A 20,223-nucleotide genomic window follows, 5' to 3' on the forward strand; every position below is an offset into this window, starting at 1 on the left:
TGGCTTGAGAAAAGTGATTTATGGCTTAAATGCCGGTTTTATGAATTTGATGATGTTGAATGGTGGAAGTGCTATTTTGTTATGGGCCGGAATGGCTGTGTATGATTATGAATATTGGCTGGTTTTGAATTGAACCGTGAGCCAGAATGGCTGTGTATGATATTGATTTATAGCTGATTGCCGAATGAATTATGGGCCGTATGGCTGACTATGAATTACGAATTTAAGCCGAATGGCTGAGATGGATGTTGATCCATGGCTGGGACTGAATGAATATATGCTTGAGATACCTGGGTAGTAGCAAGGGTTGAGGTTCGTCTCACTTGCTCCAGGTCAGATACTGTGACGCCTAGGTAGTAGCGGTAGTAGTGGTAATTCTACTCGCTCTAGGTTGAGCTTTTAAACACCCGCCTGAGTAGTAGCCGCAGTAGTGGTTATTCCACTGGCTCTGGGTTGAGCGGGTAGTAGCAATGGGGTTGTAGCTCAAACCTACTTGCTCCGCGATGGGTGTTTCTGTCCATGGTTAGCTACCAGGACGTGTCGGGTTGGCTATATAACCGACAGATGATATCATCAGCCACTAGGGACAGGCATGCATCATATGCATCTATGTGACATTGTTTGGGTGTGCATATTGTACTTGGTTTGTCTATGTGATTATCTTCTAATTGTTCTACTTGCAATAACTGTTTGTTTGTATTTGCATCTTCCTACTTGTGTTTGCATCTGGAACTCTGTTGGATTGTGGTGGATTGGTTGTGGTTGGATTGTTTGGGCCTAGGGCCGTGGTTGAATGAGATAGACCGATGGTTGATTTCGGTTTTGTATTTCTGGTTTAGAATAAGATACGAAAGGCTATTTTGGTTCAGTATAGATAAACCTTTTTGAAAGGCTTTGATATTTTGAGAATTGAACGGTTCCTCTTTCAGAAAAGATTTCCGACTTTACTTTTATTGAAAACCGTTGTTTTTGAAAAGAGGCATAAGACGGTTATTAATCACTGGTACGGTTTATCTTCATGTATCCTATTATAGTAATTCCCAAAAACCCTCTACTGAGAACCCTTTCGAGGATGATGTTCTCACCCCCTACATTTTTTCCCTTTCAGGATATGCGCGCAGAAGTCACGAAGAGTTTATTTATTTGTTGTTGAGATGTTTTGTATTGCTTTAGATTATTATTTTTGTACCCTCGCCTTTATCTTGATTTATTCTGTAAGAGCGATAGGAATTGTATTGGGTAATGTTTGTAATATTATTTATGTATATGTATGTATATATGTATGGATGTACTCTTTATGAGTTTCTGTAAGTTGTATGGTATGTATGGATGTACGTTGTATAGCAAAGTATTTTTGGGAGCGGTATTACGGTTTAAAGTTTTAAACAGGCTCATATTTTAGTATTAAATAGTATAAGTGTTATCGTAATGTCTGAGCTATCAGAGTTGTGCAGCCGGAAGCGTGAGCTTTGGTAGTTAGGGTGTTACATGCAATAGTGAGTTTTCTGCAAGATTTGAAACAGAATGTGAGGATATATTTATAATACAAAATAGATATTATTTGAATGAAAGCGGATAAATATATTTAATCTGCTTACATTATAATGTGCCTTCTCCTTCATTGTTGCCATTTTCTTGTTGTCTTTTACTTTAATGAAAAATTTTGGTCAATACTTCATTGAATACATGATGAGCGGATAATTTGTACGCTTTTTGGCATTGTTTTTAGTATGTTTTTAGTAGTTTGAGTTGAGTTTTTAGTATATTTTTATTAGTGAGGGGGTATTTTTGCAATTTTTTTGCCAATACCTAACTTTCCCCAACCTAACTTACAAGAGTATGAAGATAAAAATTGAGTGTTTTGAATTATGTTTATGTTATTTTGGAGACAATATTTATAATTATGTTTTGGATTATATTTATTTTGCTTTGGAGAGAATATTTATACTTATATTTTGAACGAAAATTTGGTTTATAATTATATTTATTAGATATTTATAATTACAAAGACTTTAATGTTTGTGAATATAAAAAATATAATTTTTTATGCCATTAGAAATTATAAATTTATTAATATGGTTGTGAAATTATATATTACTTAGTAGTTAATAGTAAAAAAAAAAAAAAAAGAGGAGCTTTGGCGGGCTTAGCCCGCCAGCCCGCCAGCCCGCAGTTAGGCGGGGCGGGCTAGGATTCTAGGACCGCCTCACTAGGCGGGGCGGGGCGGGCCAGCCCGCCAAAGGGCGGGCTTCTGGCGGGGCGGGGCGGGGCGGGGCAGGCTTCCCCGCTTGCCACCCCTACCTGCACTCGAAGTAGATTTTCTGGAGCTACAGAAGCCCAATTGGCGCGCTCTCAATGGCGTTGGAAAGTAGACATCCTGGGCTTTCCAGCAATATATGATAGTCCATACTTTGCCCAAGATTTGATGGCCCAAATCGGCGTTCAAAGTCACTTTTAGAATTCCCAGCGTTAAACGCTGGAACTGGCACCTAAATGGGAGTTAAACGCCCAAACTGGCATAAAAGCTGGTGTTTAACTCCAAGAAGAGTCTCTACACGAAAATACTTCAATGCTCAGCCCAAGCACATACCAAGTGGGCCCGGAAGTGGATTTTTATGTCATTTACTCATCTCTGTACACCTTAGGCTACTAGTTCTCTATATATAGGACCTTTTGCTATTGTATTTTCATCTTCTGATCTTCAGAAACTTTTGTTCTTTAGATCTTTTGATCACTTTGGGAGGCTGGCCTCACGGCCATGCCTAGACCTTGTTCTTATGTATTTTCAACGGTGGAGTTTCTACACACCATAGATTAAGGTGTGGAGCTCTGCTGTACCTCGAGTATTAATGCAATTACTATTGTTCTTCTATTCAATTCCGCTTGTTCTTATTCTAAGATATTCATTTGCACTCAAGAACTTGATGAATGTGATGATTATGTGATGCTCATCATCATTCTCACTTATGAACAAAGTGACTGACAACCACTCTTGTTCTACAAGCAAACAAGGCTCTAGTGTTTATCTCTTGGGTTCTTTAACCGGAATCTTCGTGGTATAAGCTAGAACTGATGGCGGCATTCAAGAGAATCCGGAAGGTCTAAACCTTGTCTGTGGTATTCTGAGTAGGATTCAATGATTGAATGACTGTGACATGCTTCAAACTCTTGAGGGCGGGGCGTTAGTGACAGACACAAAAGAATCACTGGATTCTATTCCGGCCTGATTGAGAACCGACAGATGGATAGCCGTGCCGTGACAGGGTGCGTTGAACATTTCCAATGAGAGGATGGGAGGTAGCCACTGACAACGGTGAAACCCTACATACAGCTTGCCATGGAAAGGAGTAAGAAGGATTGGATGAAGACAGTAGGAAAGCAGAGAGACGGAAGGGACAGTATCTTCATACGCTTATCTGAAGCTCTCACCAATGATATACATAAGTATCTCTATCTTTATCTTTATGTTTTATTCATCATCTATACCCATTTGAGTCTGCCTGACTAAGATTTACAAGGTGACCATAGCTTGCTTCATACCAACAATCTCCGTGGGATCGACCCTTACTCGCGTAAGGTTTATTACTTGGACGACCCAGTGCACTTGCTGGTTAGTTGTGCGGAGTTGTGTAGAGATCACGATTTCGCGCACCAAGTTTTTGGCGCCGTTGCCGGGGAATTAAATGTCCTAACTACAGTTTCGCATTTGTTCCCTGCAATAACAGTGCCATGTTTTGATCCGGCAACAACACCAAGTTTTTGGCGCCGTTGCCGGGGATTGTTTTGAGTATGGACAACTGACGGTTCATCTTGTTGCTTAGATTAGGTATTTTTCTTCAGAGTTCTTGAGAATAAATTCTAGTGTTTCATGATGATCTGTTGAAGTCTGGCTGGCTGAGAAGCCATGTCTAATCTTATTAGACCAAGGTTTCAACTTATCATCACAAGAGCTTGTTGATTTCTATCAATCTTGCTATTGGAGCAATGATCTGCTAAGGCTTGGCTGGCCATTGGCCATGTCTAGTGTTTTGGACCGAAGCTTTCTTTGAAAGCTTGGCTGGCTGTGAAGCCATGTCTAATTCCTGGACCGGAGTCTTAGACTAACATTGCAATGATTCCTGGAATCCAAATTGAGAATTCTGAAACCTTTATTTTCTATTTTCATATAATTTTCGAAAAAGCACAAAAAAAATTATAAAAATCATAAAAACCAAAAAAAATTTTATGTTTCTTGTTTGAGTCTAGTGTCTGATTTTAAGTTTGGTGTCTTGCATGCATTGTTTAATTGATCTTGGTTCTATTTTCAAGTCAATAGTACAGGGAACTGAAGATTCAGAACATGCAGCAGAGGAATTACACAGAAAAAGCTGGGCGTTCAAAACGCCCAGTGAAGAAGGACAGACTGGCGTTTAAACGCCAGCCAGGGTGCCTGGTTGGGCGTTTAACACCCAAAAAGGTAGTGCATTGGGCGTTAAACGCCAGAATGTGAACCATTCTGGGCGTTTAACGCCAGGATGGCACAAGGGGGAGGATTTTGTTTTCAAAATCAATTTTTTTTTAAGTTTTCAAAGTTTTTCAAAATCAAATCCTTTTCAAATCATATCTTTTCAATCAAATGTTTTCAAAATCAATTTCTTTCCTTTTTCAAAGATACTTACTATCAATTAATGATTTGATTCAACATTTCAAGTATGTTGCCTTTTCTGTTGAGAAAGGTTTAATGTTTGAATCATATCTTTTCTTGTTAGGCAAGTCATTAATTTTTAAAATCAAATCTTTTTAAAATTGTTTTCAAATCATATCTTTTCAATCATATCTCTTTAAAAAGCATAATTTTTTTTATCATATCTTTTTAATCACATCTTTTTCAAAATAGTTTTTAAATCATGTCTTTTTAATTTCTAATTTCAAAATCTTTTTCAAAAATTACTTGATTTCTTTCCCACTCTTGATTTTCGAAAATCAATTAAAGTTTTTCAAAAATGTTTTCAAAATATTTCACTTAATTTTCGAAAATTTCTTCCTCTCTTCCCACATCCTTCTATTTATGGAGTACCACTCCTTCTCAATGCACAATTCGAACTCTATCTAATTAAGTTCGAATTCTCTACTTCCTCCTTCTATTTTTCTGTTCCTCTGACACCTCAAGGAATCTCTATACTGTGACATAGAGGATTCCACATTTTCTTGTTCTCTTCTCTTTTATATGAGCAGGAACAAAGACAAAGGCATTCTTGTTGAAGCTGACCCTGAACCTGAAAGGACCTTGAAGCGAAAGCTAAGAGAAGCTAAGGCACAACTCTCTGTAGAGGACCTAACAGAAATCTTCAAAGAAGAAGAAGACATGGCAGCCGAAAACAACAACAATGCAAACAATGCATGGAAGGTGCTGGGTGACTTTACTGCACCTACTCCCGACTTCTATGGGAGAAGCATCTCTATCCCTGCCATTGGAGCAAACAACTTTGAGCTTAAGCCTCAATTAGTTTCTCTAATGCAACAGAATTGCAAGTTCCATGGACTTCCATTGGAAGATCCTCATCAGTTCTTAGCTGAATTCTTGCAAATCTGTGACACTGTCAAGACTAATGGGGTTGACCCTGAGGTCTACAGACTTATGCTATTCCCTTTTGCTGTAAGAGACAGAGCTAGGACATGGTTGGACTCACAACCTAAAGAAAGCCTAGACTCATGGGAAAAGCTAGTCAATGCCTTCTTGGCAAAGTTCTTTCCACCTCAAAAATTGAGTAAGCTTAGAGTGGAAGTCCAAACCTTCAGACAGAAGGATGGAGAATCCCTCTATGAAGCTTGGGAAAGATACAAACAATTGATCAGAAAATGTCCATCTGACATGCTTTCTGAATGGAGCATCATAGGTATTTTCTATGATGGTCTCTCTGAACTATCCAAGATGTCTTTGGATAGCTCTGCTGGAGGATCTCTTCATCTGAAGAAGACGCCTACAGAAGCTCAAGAGCTAATTGAAATGGTTGCAAATAACCAATTCATGTACACTTCTGAAAGGAATCCTGTGAACAATGGGACTAATCAGAAGAAAGGAGTTCTTGAGATTGATACTCTGAATGCCATATTGGCTTAGAACAAAATATTGACTTAGCAAGTCAATTTGATTTCTCAAAGTCTGTCTGGAATGCAAAATGCACCAAACAGTACTAAGGATGCTTCATCTGAAGAAGAAGCTTATGATCCTGAGAACCCTTCAATGGAAGAGGTGAATTACCTAGGAGAACCCTATGGAAACACCTATAATTCTTCATGGAGAAATCACCCAAATTTCTCATGGAAGAATCAAGAGAGACCTCAACAAGGTTTCAATAACAATAATGGTGGAAAAAATAGGTTTAGCAATGGCAAGCCTTTTCCATCATCTTCTCAGCAACAGACAGAGAATTCTAAGCAGAACCCCTCTGACTTAGCAACCATGGTCTCTGATCTAATCAAAACCACTCAAAGTTTCATGACTGAAACAAGATCCTCCATTAGGAATTTGGAGGCACAAGTGGGACAGCTGAGCAAGAAAGTTACTGAACTCCCTCCTAGTACTCTCCCAAGCAATACAGAAGAAAATCCAAAAGGAGAGTGCAAGGCCATCAACATGGCCGAATTTGGAGAGGAGGGAGAGGAAGTGAACGCCACTGAGGAAGACCTCAATGGGCGTGCACTGACCTCCAATGAGTTCCCTAATGAGGAACCATGGGAATCTGAGGCTCAAAATGAGACCATAGAGATTTCATTGGACTTACTTCTGCCTTTCATGAGCTTTGATGAGTATTTTTCCTCTGAAGAGGATGAGTATGTCACTGAAGAGCAAGTTGCTAAATACCTTGGAGCAATCATGAAGCTAAATGACAAGTTATTTGGAAATGAGACTTGGGAGGATGAACCTCCTTTGCTCACCAAAGAACTGGATGACTTGTCTAGGCAGAAATTACCTCAAAAGAGACAAGATCCTGGGAAGTTTTCAATACCTTGTACCATAGGCACCATGACCTTCAAGAAGGCTCTGTGTGACTTAGGGTCAAGTGTAAACCTCATGCCTCTCTCTGCAATGGAGAAACTAGGGATCTTTGAGGTGCAAGCTGCAAGAATCTCACTAGAGATGGCAGACAACTCAAGAAAACAAGCTTATGGACTTGTAGAGGATGTTCTGGTAAAAGTTGAAGACCATTACATCCCTACTGACTTCATAGTCCTAGAGACTGGGAAGTGCATGGATGAATCCATCATCCTTGGCAGACCCTTCCTAGCTACAGCAAAGGCTGTGACTGATGTTAATGGAGGTGAACTGATCATTCAAGTGAATGAAGAATCCTTTGTGTTTAAGGCTCAAGGATATCCCTCTGTCACCATGGAGAGGAAGCATGAAGAGCTTCTCTCAACTCAGAGTCAAACAGAGCCCCCACAGTCAAACTCGAAGTTTGGTGTTGGGAGGCCACAACCAAACTCTAAGTTTGGTGTTGAACCCCCACATTCAAACTCTAAGTTTGGTGTTGGGAGGTTCCAACATTGCTCTGAGAAAATATGAGGCTCCATGAGAGCCATCTGTCAAGCTACTGACATTAAAGAAGCGCTTGTTGGGAGGCAACCCAATGTTATATTTTTCTTTGTTATTTTATGTTTTTTGTAGGTTGATGATCATGAGAAGTCACAAAAACAATTGAAAAAGCAAAAACAGAATGAAAAACAGGAAGAAAAATAGCACACCCTGGAGGAAGATGTTGCTGGCGTTTAAACGCCAGTAAGGCTAGCAGTTGGGCGTTTAACGCCCAGTCTGGCACCATTCTGGGCGTTTAACGCCAGAAAGGGGCACCAAACTGGCGTTAAACGCCAGGAAAGGGCAAGAACCTGGCGTTAAACTCCAGAAAGGGGCACCAGCCCGGCGTTTAACGCCAGATTTGGCACAAAACGCAAATTTTCTTGCCAATTGGTGCAGGGATGACTTTTCCTTGACACCACAGGATCTGTGGACCCCACAGGATCCCCACCAACCCCACCACCCTCTTTCTTCTTCACCCACTCACCAATCACCTCAACACCTCTTCCCCAAAAATCCCTTCACCTATCAAATCCCATCTCTCTCTTCACCACTCACATCCATCCTTCATCAAACCCCACCTACCTCACCATTCAAATTCAAACCACTTTCCCTCCCAAACCCACCCATAATAGCCGAACCCTACCCCTCCCTTCCACCCCTATATAAACCAATCTTCACTCCTTCATTTTCACACACCCTAAACACTACTTCTTCCCCATTTGGCCGAACACAAAGCCATTCCCTTCCTCCTCATTTCTTCTTCTTCTACTCTCTTCTTTCTTCTTTTGCTCGAGGACGAGCAAACCTTTTAAGTTTGGTGTGGTAAAAGCATTGCTTTTTGTTTTTCCATAACCATTTATGGCATCCAAGGCCGGAGAAACCTCTAGAAAGAGGAAAGGGAAGGCAAAAGCTTCCACCTCTGAGTCATGGGAGATGGAGAGATTCATCTCAAGGGTGCATCAAGACTACTTTTATGAAGTTGTGGCCTTGAAAAAGGTGATCCCCGAGGTCCCTTTTTCACTCAAAAAGAGTGAATATCCGGAGATCCGACATGAGATCCGAAGAAGAGGTTGGGAAGTTCTTACCAACCCCATTCAACAAGTCGGAATCTTAATGGTTCAAGAGTTCTATGCCAATGCATGGATCACCAAGAACCATGATCAAAGTATGAACCCGGATCCAAAGAATTGGCTTACTATGGTTCGGGGGAAATACTTGGATTTTAGTCCGGAAAATGTGAGGTTGGCATTCAACTTGCCTATGATGCAAGGAGATGAACATCCTTACACTAGAAGGGTCAACTTTGATCAAAGGTTGGACCAAGTCCTCACTGACATTTGTGAAGAGGGCGCCCAATGGAAGAGAGATTCAAGAGGGAAGCCGGTTCAATTAAGAAGGCATGACCTCAAGCCCGTGGCTAGAGGATGGTTGGAGTTTATCCAACGCTCAATCATTCCCACTAGCAACCGGTCCGAAGTTACTCTAGACCGGGCCATCATGATTCATAGCATCATGATTGGAGAAGAAATGGAAGTTCATGAGGTTATAACTCAAGAACTCTATAAGGTGGCGGACAAGTCCTCTACCTTGGCAAGGTTAGCCTTTCCTCACCTCATTTGTCACCTCTGTTATTCAGTTGGAGTTGACATAGAGGGAGACATCCCCATTGATGAGGACAAGCCCATTACTAAGAAGAGGATGGAGCAAACAAGAGACCCCTCTCATCATGAGATCCTTGAGATGCCTCAAGGGATGCACTTTCCTCCACAAGACTATTGGGAGCAAATTAACACCTCCCTAGGAGAGTTGAGTTCCAACATGGGACAACTAAGAGTGGAGCACCAAGAACACTCCATTATCCTCCATGAAATTAGAGAAGATCAAAGAATCATGAGAGAGGAGCAACAAAGACAAGGAAGAGACATTGAGGAGCTCAAGCACTCCATAAGGCCTTCAAGAGGAAGGACAAGCCGCCATCACTAAGGTGGACCCGTTCTTTAATCTCCTTGTTCTTTATTTTTCTTGTTTTTTTTCGAAAATTTATGCTCTATGTTTGTCCATGTTTGTGTCTTATGATCATTAGTGTCTTAGTGTCTATGCCTTAAAGTTATGAATGTCCTATGAATCCATCACCTTTCTTAAATTAACAATGTTCTTAATTGAAAAGGAGAAGAATTGCATGAATTTTGAATTTTATAACAGATTAATTATATTGATGTGGTGGCAACACTTTTGTTTTCTGAATGTATGCTTAAACAGTGCATATGTCTTTTGAATTTGTGGTTCATGAATGTTGGCTCTTGAAAGAATGATGAAAAAGGAGACATGTTACTGAGGATCTGAAAAATCATAAAAATGATTCTTGAAGCAAGAAAAAGCAGTGAATATGAAAAAAAAAAAAGAAGAAAAAAAAAGAGGAGAAAAGAAAACGAAAAAAAAAGAAAAAAAGAAAGAAATAAAGTTGTGATCCAAGGCAAAAAGAGTGTGCTTAAGAACCCTGGACACCTCTAATTGGGGACTTTAGCAAAGCTGAGTCACAATCTGAAAAGGTTCACCCAATTATGTGTCTGTGGCATGTATGTATCCGGTGGTAATACTGGAAGACAGAGTGCTTTGGGCCACAACCAAGACTCAATAAGTAGCTGTGTTTAAGAATCATCATACTTAACTAGGAGAATCAATAACACTATCTGGATTCTGAGTTCCTAAAGAAGCCAATCATTCTGAATTTCAAAGGATAGAGTGAGATGCCAAAACTATTCAGAGGCAAAAAGCTAAAAGTCCCGCTCATCTAATTGATACTGATCTTCATAGATATTTTTGGAATTCATTGCATATTCTCTTCTTTTTATCTTATTTGAATTTCAGTTGCTTGAGGACAAGCAACAATTTAAGTTTGGTGTTGTGATGAGCGGATAATTTGTACGCTTTTTGGCATTGTTTTTAGTATGTTTTTAGTAGTTTGAGTTGAGTTTTTAGTATATTTTTATTAGTTTTTAGTTAAAATTCACTTTTCTGGACTTTACTATGAGTTTGTGTATTTTTTTGTGATTTCAGGTATTTTCTGGCTGAAATTGAGGGACCTGAGCAAAAATCTGATCCAGAGACTGAAAAGGACTGCAGATGCTATTGGATTCTGACCTCCCTGCACTCGAAGTAGATTTTCTGGAGCTACAGAAGCCCAATTGGCGCGCTCTCAATGGCGTTGGAAAGTAGACATCCTGGGCTTTCCAGCAATATATGATAGTCCATACTTTGCCCAAGATTTGATGGCCCAAACCGGCGTTCAAAGTCACCTTCAGAATTCCCAGCGTTAAACGCCGGAACTGGCACCTAAATGGGAGTTAAACGCCCAAACTGGCATAAAAGCTGGCGTTTAACTCCAAGAAGAGTCTCTACACGAAAATACTTCAATGCTCAGCCCAAGCACACACCAAGTGGGCCCGGAAGTGGATTTTTATGTCATTTACTCATCTCTGTACACTTTAGGCTACTAGTTCTCTATATATAGGACCTTTTACTATTGTATTTTTATCTTCTGATCTTCAGAAACTTTTGTTCTTTAGATCTTTTGATCACTTTGGGAGGCTGGCCTCACGGCCATGCCTAGACCTTGTTCTTATGTATTTTCAACGGTGGAGTTTCTACACACCATAGATTAAGGTGTGGAGCTCTGCTGTACCTCGAGTATTAATGCAATTACTATTGTTCTTCTATTCAATTCCGCTTGTTCTTATTCTAAGATATTCATTCGCACTCAAGAACTTGATGAATGTGATGATTATGTGACGCTCATCATCATTCTCACTTATGAACAAAGTGACTGACAACCACTCTTGTTCTACAAGCAAACAAGGCTCTAGTGTTTATCTCTTGGGTTCTTTAACCGGAATCTTCGTGGTATAAGCTAGAACTGATGGCGGCATTCAAGAGAATCCGGAAGGTCTAAACCTTGTCTGTGGTATTCTGAGTAGGATTCAATGATTGAATGACTGTGACGTGCTTCAAACTCCTGAGGGCGGGGCGTTAGTGACAGACGCAAAAGAATCATTGGATTCTATTCCGGCCTGATTGAGAACCGACAGATGGATAGTCGTGCCGTGACAGGGTGCGTTGAACATTTCCAATGAGAGGATGGGAGGTAGCCACTGACAACGGTGAAACCCTACATACAGCTCGCCATGGAAAGGAGTAAGAAGGATTGGATGAAGACAGTAGGAAAGCAGAGAGACGGAAGGGACAGTATCTTCATACGCTTATCTGAAGCTCTCACCAATGATATACATAAGTATCTCTATCTTTATCTTTATGTTTTATTCATCATCTATACCCATTTGAGTCTGCCTGACTAAGATTTACAAGGAGACCATAGCTTGCTTCATACCAACAATCTCCGTGGGATCGACCCTTACTCGCGTAAGGTTTATTACTTGGACGACCCAGTGTACTTGCTGGTTAGTTGTGCGGAGTTGTGTAGAGATCACGATTTCGCGCACCAATACATCAACAAGTACAAGCATGCATATCTTAATCAAGTCAATTAAAATGCCACAACCCACCGAACCGAAAATCGTTCATGCACAGAACCAAAATCACAAAGGGTACCGAACCGAAAAACGTTCATGTGGTTAATAAATGATGATCAACTTTCAATCAACAAGAATAGTATTCCTCCATGCAAAAGAAGTACTGAAGATAGTAACAATAATTTTTAAACTCTAGTTAAACTATCTACATAAATAAGAATAAGCACATATATCTTAATCAAATCAACATCTTCCAAAAGAAAAGTTTTTCAAATTTCATCAATTAGGTGTTCTTTCAAAATGACATTTGCAGATTGGATTCTTTAAAAACTCTTACTGAAACTTGATATCTTTCTTTAAGTATCAAGGTCAACTACCATTCGTGCTGAAATCTATCTAATATAATGAGACAATTTTACAGTAGTATGACTTATCAAAGTGAAAGAGTTATCTCTAATTTCAATTTTCCTAAACAAAACTTATTCAATACATCAACAAGCACAAGCATGTATATCTTAATCAAGTTAATTAAAATGCCACAACCTACCGAACCGAAACTCATTCATGCATAGAACCAAAATCACAAAAGACACCGAACTGAAAAATGTTCATATGATTAATAAATGATAATCAACTTTCAATTAACAAGAATAGTATTCTTCCATGCAAAAGAAGTATTGAAGATAGTAACAAAGTTCTAGTTAAATATCCACACCAATAAGAATAAGCACGTATATCTTAAAGCCTTAATTATACTGAATTGAATGAAAATAACAACAAATTTCATTTCAAGGCCTAGTTATACTGTAAAAATCAATCACAATAGTTCAATCTACTAAACGAACTAAATCAAACCAGTAAAACTAAAATGCAACTAAGCGAAACGCTACATTGCAAGATCTCATATGAACAGTAGTTTTCTCATACCTTTGGTAGTCTTTGTTGCTATTTTTGTTTGTTTCTGGTTGTTGCTTGCGAAATCTTCTTCCGATTCCTTTCCAGTAGTGGTTTTCGCAGAGAATATGATTGAAGTTTGAGTGATTTTGAGAGAGATTCGAAGAGACGGAGCGTTTTTGTGTGTGTTGAAGAAGAAAGAACGTTTTTTCATAATGAAGCGTGAATGAAGTAGTTGTTTCGTTTGTATGGGACGCGTGGAAGTCACGTTTATTTAATGAGATTGGGAAGCACGTTAATTATTTTGGGTTTTGGCCAACTTGGTTACATGATTACATGGATGTGTAACAAACCTGTAATGCTTTCTGGATATTCTTAAGAGTTTTGTGTGGTTATGAGTTTATTTTAAATGTGCTTAGTTATAAAAGATGCATAATTTTTTCATTTTCTTAAAAGTTACTAAATTTCACATAGTATTAATATTATAAAAAAATGTGAGAAAATGTGCGTATGAAAAATGTGTGTGTGATAAAAAAAAAATTGAGAATAAAATGCAAAGAAAAGAAAAAGAGAAAACGTATATATTAAATGTTGTAAATTGTGATAAAAATAAAAAAAGTGAGTATGAAATGAAAATGAAAAAAAAAAAACAAATATAACCATCGTGAATGTAAAGCAAAGCAAATAGTGATAATAAAAAGAAAAAGGGAGTGAAATTGAGAAAAGAAAAGCAAAAGAAAACAATGAAAAATAATTATTATTTTTTAAATACAAGAGTAAGTTAAAAAAAAAAAAAACACTTCATAAACAATTTATTTGTTGATTTTGTGGAATCTATTTTGTTAGAGAAAAAAATTATAAATAAATATCTTACATGATGTTTTAAGGCACAATAAAACATCAATTAAATTAAATTAAATAATTACATTTTAAATTTTGGATTTATCAATTACTTATTAACCAATCAGGTATTGACTAACCAGCGTTATATCTTTATTTTTACTCCATATTCAGAGTTCAGGATTATTGAAATTCAGACCAACAAGATGCAATAGATATAGCCATTTAGGTCTTTTTACTAGCATGTCACATTTAGTTCATTTCCCAATCACACTTCGATACCAATGCACCATAGCTGAAATCATGTTCAGAAAAATAATAAATTGCAGTTCCAATAATTGAACTATATGCTGGATCTCTAATCTTCCACTGAAGAGATAATAATTCATCTGCTTTTGGGTTATGTTTGGTTGGAAGGAAGTGGAAGAAAAATAAAAAGGAGAAAAGTGTGGTAAGTCTTATGGAAAAAAAAAAAAATTACATGCGTGGGCGGCGCATGGCTGAAGAAAAATATTTGCATATTTTTATAATATATTTAATTATCTTTTTAGGAATAATTATATATACTTCCTTAATGTTTGTAGATATTAGTTATTTAGTTACTCATAATATATAAATATAAATGTGCTCTAAAGATAAGAAAAATAAATAAATAAAATTTCATAACAAGATAAATAGATAATGCATTTCAATTCTACTATGTATATATTCAAGTCATTCAACTGTATTATATAAATATAAAAAAAATTAGTCACTCATACAGAGATACATATAGGAGTATAAATAACTACATATTTAGATTCACATTTATAATCAAACTTTATAAGAAATATAATAAAAAATTAAAAATTAATAAATAATATAATTAAACTTAATTCACACTCAAAATCAAACTTTATATAAACGATACTAGATTTATAATAATAATAATAATAATAATAATAATAATAATAATAATAATAATAATAAAATTTTTTATTCATAAAGAATTTGATTATGCTTTGAAAAAATTTGATTATTTTTTGTCAAAAAAATTAATTAATTTGACAATTAATTATTTTACTAAAAAATATACAAAATAATATACATAAATATATAATGATTAATTTGATGATTAATTATTAATAGTTATGGAGCATTTTTGTTTTTTATATCTTCTCATTTCAATGCAACTAAATACATTTGTACCCTATCCCCAAACACAACTTTATTGAACATAATCTTCAGATTGCTTCAATAAAAAGGTCACATGGGAAGAGGGACAATCCTCACATGTTAGAAACATGGGCCTTCATTGCTGAGCTTCCTGAATTCGAAGCAATCCCACTTTAGTTTTTCCTACAATTCTTCCAATTCTTCCAATCACATTTTCTTCTCCTTGTCCTCTTCTTGGTCTATATTGGCCAAGGCTATTTTATCCTTCCATTTTTTCTTTATTTCTTTTAGTCTCTCCTTAATTAGTAGTTGATAGCCCCCATATATGGGGCCAGCCTTTTGCATAACTGAAATCCAATGTGCAAATATTTGTTTGTCCCAATAATAAAAAGCAAGGGAGGACCATTTATCTTGCTTGCAAATGGGCCCTTCCATAGAGGGTAGGGTATTGTAGGTTCCACAGATTTCACATGGATGGTATAATAGTTGAGTTGTTATCCCACTTATTTACTTAAATAAATATTTAAAAATTTGAATTTCGCATTATGAATGCATTAACCCATTTTCTAGAGGCAAACTCTTGAATAAAATTTAAATACGCAATAAATTAATTTTTAATTTATCGAATAGAATAATATCGTAAAAATTCAAAAACAAAAAATTACATAATACATTAAAATTTCATATTATTATAATTTTAAGAATCAAACCAAATCAATCGTCTCAATCATAACTTAAAACCTATCATCCAACTGGTTCGATTTAAATAAAAAAAATTCAATTAACAAGAAATTGGTTAAAAAACTAGTTAACCTGTTTAAAATAATAAAAATACTTATATATATATATATATAAATGTAACTTTTGGATGACTTCCACAATAATTTTTAACTTATCGAATAGGATAATATCGTAAAAATCCAAAAACCAAAAATTATATGGTACATTAAAACAATAAAACTTTATATTATCATAATTTTAAGAATCAAACCAAATCAACCGTCTCAATAAGAACTTAAAACTTGTGATCCAACTGATTTGATTTAGATAAAAAAAATCGATTGACAACAAATTGATTAAAGAACTAGTTAACCTATTTAAAATAATAAAACACAAAAATAATTAATTTTTTAAAAATATATATATAACCTTTTGGATGACTTCCACAATAATTTTTGTGTAAACTTTGTTATATTTTTTCCAGTTATATTTTTTTATCCAAATTAGAGAGTATTCAACGTTCAAAGCCATGACTAATCTCCTATTATATTCTCCTCACAATGCAAGTAGAGATTTTTTCATACAGAGGATCAAGCTTCATTCCACTTATGTAATTAATGGACGTACTAGCACACCACACACCTGATTGTTGTCTTGTGTTTTATTACCAAATGAATAATTGCCAAAAGCCCAAAACAGTGACCCACACTCCCACATTGTTGTTTTCTCTTGTTATCCAAATAATGATAGAGGCAACTCCATGATTGGCATTTACCACCTAAACAAACTTACAATTGTACCATCACCCATGAGGCCATTGTAGTTAATTCATTGCTTTTGGATATATACTTCAAATTTGAAATATATATATATTGATCAATAAGACCAATATAATAGATTATCCTAACTAATTCTCACTCATTGGATTCCCTATGATTGTTTATTCTTGGTCCGAATGAACATTATTTTTATTTTAATAATTTAATCTAACTTCACAGTGGAATCTCTGAGGTGCAAAATCTATTTTGCAATAATTTCATTCTGATCAAGAACAGAAAGGACTAATCCATCACATGGTTGATTTCCTCACATTTTTTGAAAATTCAATTAGGATTAGAACTAACACTTTATGTAAAATGCTCCTAGTTCAGCTCTTAGAATGACATATAATTTGAAAACCATGTGATTGAGAATATGTGTGATATCAGGTTAGTTCCTAAATAAAAAACATATATATGACATTAATTTAATTCTCAAAAGATACATAGGGTATATATTTAGTTCTTAAAAGATGAATGTGAAAACTATCTAAATCCCTTTTTCTTGAAATTACTTGATATCGTACATATTTTTTAAAAATTAAATAAATAACACATATTATATAGGGGCTAAATTAATGACATATTTCTTTTAGGAATTAAGTAATAGATGCAACGTATTTTCTTTTACAAATTAAATTAATGTCACACTTTTTTAATTGTATGTATCTTTAAGTAGAAATTAATTAGTTTTTACAAAGAACGAATATTTCGTTGAATTGTTGCATTATATTCACTTGTCGATCATATTTAAAATATGATATTCAATTAATACTTGCTCTATATACGTATTTTTTGTATTTAACTATGTCTTAATAAAAATAAAAATATATTTTTTCAAACATATATTTAAACACAACTAAATATAATTACGGATCAACGAGTCAAATTTTATTCTTAATCTATATATTCTTAACTAAATTTAGAAATAGTATGAGTTGTTAATTCTTAATACAAAAAATATTATCTAAAATATACTTAATTCAATTTGTATTTTAATCTCAATAAAAATTTTAAAAAATTATCTTAAAAAATTCTTTATATTTTATATATAATTATTTTTCTATGTCTAACAAAAAAATAAATATATGCACATGTTGGTTTGTTTAGTCGTCTTTCATTGATCATTTTGAGGATTGGCATCTAAACCTAGGTAGGATGGTACCAAATGTTTCAACTTCAAAACATTTTATGGATTGTGGACACATTATTTTCTTCAACTATACTTAAAGTGAAAGATCATGACACAAGCTAGGAATAACGAGTTGCATATTCAAAAAAATTATGTTATCTTAGGAAAAGAGTAAAATTTACTATTGTGTACACTTTCATCAATATCCCCATAGTGTTTCAACCAAAGTGATAACTTGCTTGTGGAACAATCCTCCCTTAATAATATAGTAGTACTAGTCATAATATACAAAATTGAAAGTTAAAAAAAAAATTTTGTTCCAATAAGAACTTGGGTTGTTAATGGCGTAATTCAACCTTGTCCTCTAACCCTTCTTCCCACCTAAGCTAATTTGATCAACAAATTATTAATTCAACCGCCACATTATTGCTATTAATGAAAAAGACTCATTCACTTCCTTTAACCCATTTTGCCTTGCCCCTTTTGTATATATAATTGTATAATACAAAGTACAATTCACATGTGATTTTGACCAATTAACTAACTCTGTGTATATATATTCAATCCATTCTTCATTCCTACTATTTTGTTTTCTTTTTTTTTTCCCCCTAAAATAAAGAAATCGTATCGCCTACTAAACTCAAATAAATAATTGACAAACTCATTATTCCGACTTCAAAATGAAGATAACCATAATAATGATAATTAGCAAAATTAAATGGCTCTTCTTCTCTGGCATTTGATTGTGCAAGCTACTCTGGCATATTCTAAAGCTTGGTCCACTATGAATTTTCTTTTCATAAATAAGGAAAAAAGGAGGCTTTCTTTCCATGCCTCTCTTAATCTGTAAAGTATATTTATTAAGCTTAAATCCTAATAATGTTGTAGTCAATTAATTAAACAAAATGTAAGAGTTGATCGTCCACTGGGTTTATAGTATGATGAGTTTTTCGCTGGAGTGTATAAAATTGCTTCAACAACACATTCTATATACTTTTTCTATATTTATGAGTTTAATATTAGCATGGGCTGAGTGCATAATTATTTTATAATGTTTGCCAATCAAATTCAATAATTCAACTAATGAATAAGAGAATTGAGTGTAGTAATTATTGTTGTAGCAGTATATAATTAATTGCCCATACACTACTAAAAAACGGTAGATTAGCTACAAATTTTATTGTAAATTTTGATCAAAATTGGTTAATAAGTTTGTTTCTTGTAATTTTTACTGCAAATTTAAATCTGCAGTATCTAAATTCGTGGATAACTGTTATGTTACCCTGCGTTTGTTTATAGATATAGGACACTGAAATAGAGACACAGAGATATAAAAGTGTGTTTAACAAAAGAGATATAGACAGAAATATTATGTCTAGAAACATTGGATTAGTGTATTTTGTGTCTATTCTGACAGAATTATAGGAAAGATACAGAGATACTGATACTAACAAATGACACAACTTATTTTTTATTTTTTCTTTTATTATTTTATTAATTTTTTATAATTATATTTTTAGTCTCAAATTTTTTTAATAAAAAAATGAGAATAAATTAAATTTTTATAATTTGTTTTAGTTTATCACCTAATAGAATATAAAAATATAAAATTTTATATCTCAATTTTTTATATTTTATTCTTAGTATCTTATCTTATCTTATTTTCAAAAACAAACACGGTCTTATGCCTTAGCTTTTATATCTGTTTTTTATTGAATTTTGTCAATATAGTTAATTAAGACCTAAACTCAACAACATTAGTTAAGAAATTAAAATAATTATTATCTTATGTTCAATTCCGTAGTTACGAATATATATGTAACGCACTAAACAAAGAAAATAGTGGTAGGAATGGTTTAGTAATATATAATGCGCCTCCCCCTTAGCCACATATAGTAGATACCAAGTGCATAGAGTTGTGAAACATATAGACACAACTAATTATTGTTATTATTATTAGGATTAGTACACCAACTTTTGAAGAATAATGATAATATCATTATGTAGTTGTTAGAGTTCAGTAGTTGTTATATTAGAAGGGGTACACACCCACCCAATAATCGGATAATAAAAATTATACCTAAATCGATAATGTAATCTCGTTCTTGAAGTCCGAATCATAGTCCAATCTGTTTAGTTAAGCAATGACAATCAATACTTCATGTTTTGATTTATAATTTTGATGAACAAGATTAAATACAAGATTCATGAAACAAACTTGTATATTTATTTATTTATTTTGCATGTGTCTAAGAAGCAGCCAACCAACGGGGAAAATAAGGGAAAAGAAGGAAAGCTACCCATCAACTTATTCTTACTTGTTAATATAGATAACAACTCTCCATATAAAAAATATTTTTACATGACATCATTGCATGCTTATATTATATATTTATTATTGAATTTAATTTTTATTGAAATTAATTTTGATATAAACCAAAGGGATAAGTATGATTTTGGTCCCCAACGTAGGGATTGAAAATTTATTTCGTTCTTCGACTTTTTTTCGTTCTAAAATGGTCCCCAAAATTTCAGTTTGTTTTAAAATCGTCCTTTTTATCAATTATATTTTTTATTACC

At 34.7% G+C, this 20,223-nt stretch overlaps 1 non-coding gene across 1 annotated transcript; it reads right to left on the minus strand.

The window, feature by feature from the left end:
* Positions 1-5,749: 5,749 nt before the first annotated feature.
* Positions 5,750-5,853, minus strand: LOC130943164 (small nucleolar RNA R71). The gene has a single exon (XR_009071695.1). It is a non-coding gene; the product is annotated as a small nucleolar RNA R71 (small nucleolar RNA).
* Positions 5,854-20,223: the final 14,370 nt, after the last annotated feature.

Source organism: Arachis stenosperma, chromosome 7 (assembly GCF_014773155.1).
Source record: "Arachis stenosperma cultivar V10309 chromosome 7, arast.V10309.gnm1.PFL2, whole genome shotgun sequence".
NCBI lineage: Eukaryota > Viridiplantae > Streptophyta > Magnoliopsida > Fabales > Fabaceae > Arachis > Arachis stenosperma.